This window comes from Trichosurus vulpecula, chromosome 1, assembly GCF_011100635.1.
Source record: "Trichosurus vulpecula isolate mTriVul1 chromosome 1, mTriVul1.pri, whole genome shotgun sequence".
NCBI classification, from domain to species: Eukaryota; Metazoa; Chordata; class Mammalia; order Diprotodontia; family Phalangeridae; genus Trichosurus; species Trichosurus vulpecula.
In genome coordinates, this window is record NC_050573.1 from 108,010,019 (window position 1) to 108,016,486 (window position 6,468).

Genomic DNA, 6,468 nt, shown 5'->3' on the forward strand with positions numbered 1-6,468 from the left:
GGCTGGATTTGAACTTAGGTCCTTTTGACTCCAGGGCAGGAGGTCTATCTGTTATGCCACTTAGCTGCCCTTCCTTTCTAAGTCTTAGCCCTGCGTTATATTCACCATCACATTCTCCACTCCTACTTAGATGGTGCTGTAGATCATGGGTGGATTGAATTACATAACAATAGCAACTTGTCTGACTACAGTTTCCTGTTAGAGGGCAGGACTCAACTGGACCCTCAAATCTGGACCTTTTTCTCAATTGGAACCCTTTCTTCTCTCTTCAGTCTTTCTATCCTACTACCAATGCCCTTATTCTCTGAAAGAGACTGCTACTAATAGCTGGCATTTATATAACACTTTAGGTTTTCAAAGCACCTTAGAAATGTTCTCATGTTTTCTTTAAAACAGCCCTGGTAGATGAATGCTATTATTATCCCCATTATTCTCCATGGGGAAATTGAGGCAGAAAGAAGTTAAATGACTTTCCCAGATAAACTAGTTAGGAAGTATCTGAATCTCAATTTTAACCCATGACTTTCTGACTAGAGTTCCAGCCCTCTATCCACTATGCCACCTGGTTGCCATCAGCTACCTGGTCTCCTATCTCAAGGAAAAACTCTCCATTTCTCATTAGGTTTTTCTTCTCATTTACCTTATAGGTTAAAAAATGTCTCCACATCATAATTCATTCTTTCTTCTTTTGTTCTTGTCTGTTAGAAAGAGACTTTCTCTTTATAAAAGTCAGCTTCATTACAGTCAGCTTCTCAGCTCCATGAGTTGTCAGCTTCAAGTCTATTATCACCTCAGGAAATTTGTCTCTTTAATCACTCTCTTCTTCTTTCTCGTCTTACGTCTCTCCTTATGTACTGGCTCCTTACCTTGGTAGGACCCATGTACCTAGAACTCCTCCATCATTAAAACAACAGTGACAATGACAACAACAACATTTCACTTGACCCTTACATGACTTTAAACTATAAGCCAAAATCTCTCTTCCCTCTTACAGGAAAACTTTGAGGAAGAAAAATCCTCTGGTCAATCAGTGGAACAAAGATGAGGGACATACCCTACAGAAGCAAACACAGTGTTTGTAAAATATGATGTTGTATACTATTAGATTTGCCTAATTATGTATGTATGTATATAATGTATTTATATATATATAATACATATATAATTATATATGTATAATTAAGTATGTAGCATTATGTTTGATGAGCCGAAAGGCCCTGATTACTGGGGGCAGGACTTACAGTTTGAAAAAGAACCTCTGGGAAAATTGGAGAACATTCTGGCAGAATTATGTTTGGAATAACACCTTAAGCCATATACCAAGACAAACTCAAAATGGATATGTGGCCTACATATAAAAGGTCACATCATTAAAAGAATTAGAGGAACAAGAAAAATTACCTTTTGATCTACAAATAAGGGAACAGTTCACAACTAAACAAGAGATAGAAAGGATCACAGGAGATAAAAGTGACATGTCTGATTATTTAACATAAAAAAGTTTTACACAAACAAATCTAATAATATCTAATTATTACAAATCTAAATATTACAAAATCTAATAAGTTAAAAGAGAAATAAGCAACCGGGCAAAAAAGTCTTTGCAACAAGTTTGTTTGATAAAGTTCTCCTTTATTTCATAACTATGAATGCATATGCATATTTATATGTATACATACATATATGTACACACATGTATACACACAGACATTTAAGATTCTAATTTATAAGACTAGATCATGGCCCAATAGGAGCAGGCAGTTTTCAAAGGAAGAAATCCAAATCCAAGGAATTACCAATCATTAAAAATACTCCAAGCCTCTAGTAATTAGAATGTGCATTTAAACAACCTTGAGGTTCTACCTGACACCTCTCAGACTGACAAAGACAACAAGTCAATCAGTAAGCAAGCATTTATTAAGTACTTAACTTTGTATAAATCACTATGCTAAGGGTTGAGGAAACTCCTCCAAAGCCAAAAAGGCTCTGTTATGCTATACTATACTGTGTATTTGTACATATGTATGTGTGAGTGTGTATATGTGTATGTATATATATATACATATATATATATATATACTATATATATCACATCAAATATATGTGTGTATATAGTATACTATATTCTCTCTCTCTCTCTCTCTCTCTCTCTCTCTCTCTCTCTCTCTCTCTCTCTCTCTCCCTGTCTCTCTCTCTCTCCCCTAGGAATACAGTATGTACCTAGTTATTTAGAGATTGTCTCCCTATTAGAATGCTCATGCTAGGACTATTTTGAGTATTTTTGCTTTTTGCTATATCTCAAGCACTTAGCATGGTGCCTGACACAAATTGTAACTGCTTAATAAATGTGTGTTGCTTAATCTATTGCCTTGTCAATGCCCCTCCTAGAAGGTGATCCAGACCCTAATTCAGCATCCCCAAAGTGATCAGAGCAGAACATTACACAGTGGTATTCTCACCTCCCTCACCTTGGATACTATGACTCGCTCAAATTCCTCCAAAGGCTGTTAGCCTTTTTTGCTGCCACATCACACTGTTGACTCATTTTTAGTTTGCAGTCAACTAATATTTCTCTATAGTCACTGCATTCTGTTTGGTCTTCTACGGGTCATCCTTCACTATGCCCACAGAAAAATTGCCATAATTTCTATGTAATAATGACTTTCTAGATAATCATATAGAAAGCATTTTTGGATGCTCTACCCAGCTTACTTAAGGGATAGGCATGTTGTTATAATCATTACATTCCATGTATCCAATTTTTCTCTAGGTCAAAGGTACTTTTACTCCATGAGCTAAACCATTTGCATGATAGTTGTTTTTCCCCTCTCGTTCTACCTAGGAAAAGAGCCCAAAATCCTATTGTAAGATTAGAAAGTATAAGGAAGTGCTTCCATATCAAATCTAATTCAACAAGCCTTTATTAAATGCTTCCTATGTTAAAAGAATTCTTCTAATCCTGGAGATACTAGGATTGTGTGAAAACAGGCTCATCCCGAAGGTGGTTACATTCTACTGGGAATGGGAGACTGGGAAGAGGATACAGCACACAAACCAAAAAGCAGATAGTATCATAAGACTTCTGAAGTCTTAGAATCCGAGAATCTTGATTTTTGGAAAAGACCTCCAGAGCCTCCAGTCCAACCCCATCATTTTAGAGATGAGGAAGTTGAGGTCGAGAGGTTCAGTGAGTTGTTCAAGTTTACATGGATAATAAGTGGCAGAACAAGGATTTGAGTTCATGAGCACTGACTTCCAATTCGGTGCACTTTTCATATGTACCATGATGCCTTGACTTTTATAACATATTCTTGACTCATGCTGAGCTTACAACTCACTAAAAGCTCCAGAATGTTTTCAAACTAATTGTTCTTCAGTTGTATTTCTCTCATCTTGTACTTTAATGGGTGATTTTTTTAGCCCAAACATAAGATTTTAAATGGAGTCCTTTTAATTTTCTCCTTATGAGATTCAGGCATGTTCTAGATTTTTTTAGGCCTTTTTGGATACTGATTTTGATATCTGCTATGCTGGCTAATGCTCCCAGTTCTGTGTTTTCTCTGCCATATGGTGAATAAGCACATTGATCTCTGCCTTTATTTAACTCCTGCTCATCAAGAGACTTACACTACAGTATAATAGATCTACCACATACACAGATTTTGATAGCAAACTGTAACATAATCATTACACGTGACTATAAGAAGTCTTCAGGTGAGTGAAGGCCCCATCACTATGCATGGAAGGTAGGGCCAGAATTTGAGAATTTTAGATTTGCAAGGAACTGACCTGTCACCTATTCCAGCTCCCTCCGTATCCATGAATCTTTTGTTCAACATCTGCCACAAGTGGTCCCATTGACTCTGGTTGAATATTCAAGTGACAGTGATACAGTAAGTTCTTGGAATAGGAAAGGCATAAAATTTGAAGGAAAGAAGACTGTATTTAGAGCCAAAAAGTCTGAGTCTGAAAGGAAAATATGCTTAGTTGTTTAGGCAATATCATACTTATCACCTGACATCTATCAAGGAACCTTGAATTGAACCTTGACTCTACCACTATCTGCTTTTAAATGAATGTTTAATGATATCTTTTGGTTTTATGTGCTTATATTTTCCTCTGCCTCACATATTCATCCTCCTCTCAGAGAGGCATCATTTGTAATACATAAGTTTCAAAAGTAACAAAAAGTGAAAGGAGAAAAAATCATTAAAACTTTTTATTGCATCTGATATGTGCAGTGTCCTGTATCTCTGGACCCAGATGTCTGCCAAAGAGCAGGGAATGGCTTCTTCTCATATCTCTTCTTTGGGCCCAAGCTTTTTCTTTATAATTTCACAATTGATTATATTGTGGCAATTCTTTCCATTTATATTTGTCTAGTCATTGTGTATTTTATTTACCTGCCCTGCTTACCTGTCTTTCTATCAGTTCAAATAAGTCTTTCTATGCCATTCTATATGAACCATACTTGTCACTTCTTATATTATAATAATATTCCATTATATTCATGTACTACAATTTATTTAGTCACTTCCCGTAATGGCAACCAAAGTGGGACTTTTCACTGTTTTTTCTTTTGGAGTGCTTCTTAGCAATAAGGCAACCAAGTGCCTTTGATTGAGCCTTGCCTTTATTTGCAGGAAAACTCACACCCTTTTTGCTTACTAGGTGTTAAGCCTTCAGGCCCTAAACACACACACACACACACACACACACACATATATACATATATATATATATATATATATATATATATATATATATATATATATATATATATATATATATATATATATATATATATATAAAACCTCCTATTTGGAGGTTCGCATTTTGCTTTGGGGCTCACTCATTGGAAGAATGTTGGTGTGGAGACTCCAGGTAGCCATTAAGGAGACCCCTGGTTTTGAAAAACCCAGATGTTGATGCTTCTCTCTCTGGCAACTATGTATGTAATGCCTTAGTCAGACAGCTAGAAACCTGTTTGTTGATTTGTATTATTTTGCTCTGTTTATATAATTTCTGCTTGTAATTTCTGTTTCTATTTTCTCTGAAGTTCAAGGTGTTGACTTTTTCCCCTTATATTAGGAAGGCAGAATTTATGATTTCAAAGAGAATCTCATATGTGCCTAAAAGGTCTGGAACCGCAGGATATAAGGAATTCTCTAGGCAGAAGGCATGAGAACTAAAGCATGTATTTACACTCCACAATAACAAGCCCACAAACCAGCGTCCCCATTTTGATATTTTCATCAAAAGCTTCCAGGCCCAATAAGTCCGCCTTACAAGGGTAATCAGAAGGCCACAGAGAAGCGAGATGGTATAAGGCAAAATCGTATACATGTTTCCCCTCTACGGTAAGAAGATTACCCACTAGCCTGTAGTCAGCTCTGCTACCGGCAGCTCAGCTTCGGCTGTAGGTGTCTCTGGCTTCAACTGGAAAAGGAAAGGAGGATCTTCAAGCTGTCCTCTCCCCTCTTATAGAGTTTTTGACATCATCAAGCGCCACCTGAAAGACCAGGGCCGATTGGTTCTTGACTTGGCCCCTCCCCCAGCGTAGACCACGTTAACACACCTCCCCTCAGCCAGCGCCACGACTCATCACACAGGAAGCTCTGGTCCTGCCCCGGAAGAGCAAGCCCCAGCGTCCAGGGAAGCTCAACAAGGCGAGCTGAGTCATTCAAAGAAAACAAAGTCCATTCTGGCTACACCCCTGAACTAAGTGAATGATAATGCTTAATGAAAGCGAGATTGTAAACCCTTTAAAGTTACTATCCTTAGAAAAGCAGATCACAGGACCTGCACTAGCAGCCCTCCTGTGTGTGGGTGTTGTTGGTCTTAAACCTCCACAGCAGCTGCTACCAGCATTGTTGTTACACTTCCTAACTGATAAGTATGGCTGTGTTCCCATATCTTTATCATCACAAAAAGTGCTGGTGTTAATATTTTGGTTCTAAGTGAGCCTTTTGTTTCAACAATTATGTCCTTGGAGTATAAGTCTAGTGATGAATTCTCTGAATCAAAGAGTATGGATATTGTAGTCTACTGATTGGCATAATTCCAATTGCTCTCCAGAATGGAAGTACTTACACCAATTCACATTTCCATCAATAATACAGTAGTGTTCTTTTTTCTCCCTAACTCCTCCAAAATGGACATTAATATCATTGCTCATCATTACTCATTTGCTTAGTGTGAGGGTGAAACCTCATGGTTGTTTTTATTTGCATTTCATTTATTATTTGTGGTTGTAGAAATTATTTACATAATTGTTAATAGATTACAATTTTTCTTTTGAGAAGAGTTTATTCATATTCTTTGACCATTTATCCATTGGGGAATGGCTTTTGTTCTTATATATTGTTGTTTACTGTTAGTCTCCCTCCCTCTCTCTCTCTCTCTCTCTCTCTCTCTCTCTCTCTCTCTCTTTCTCTCTCTCTCTCCCTGTCTCTTTCTCATATTTCA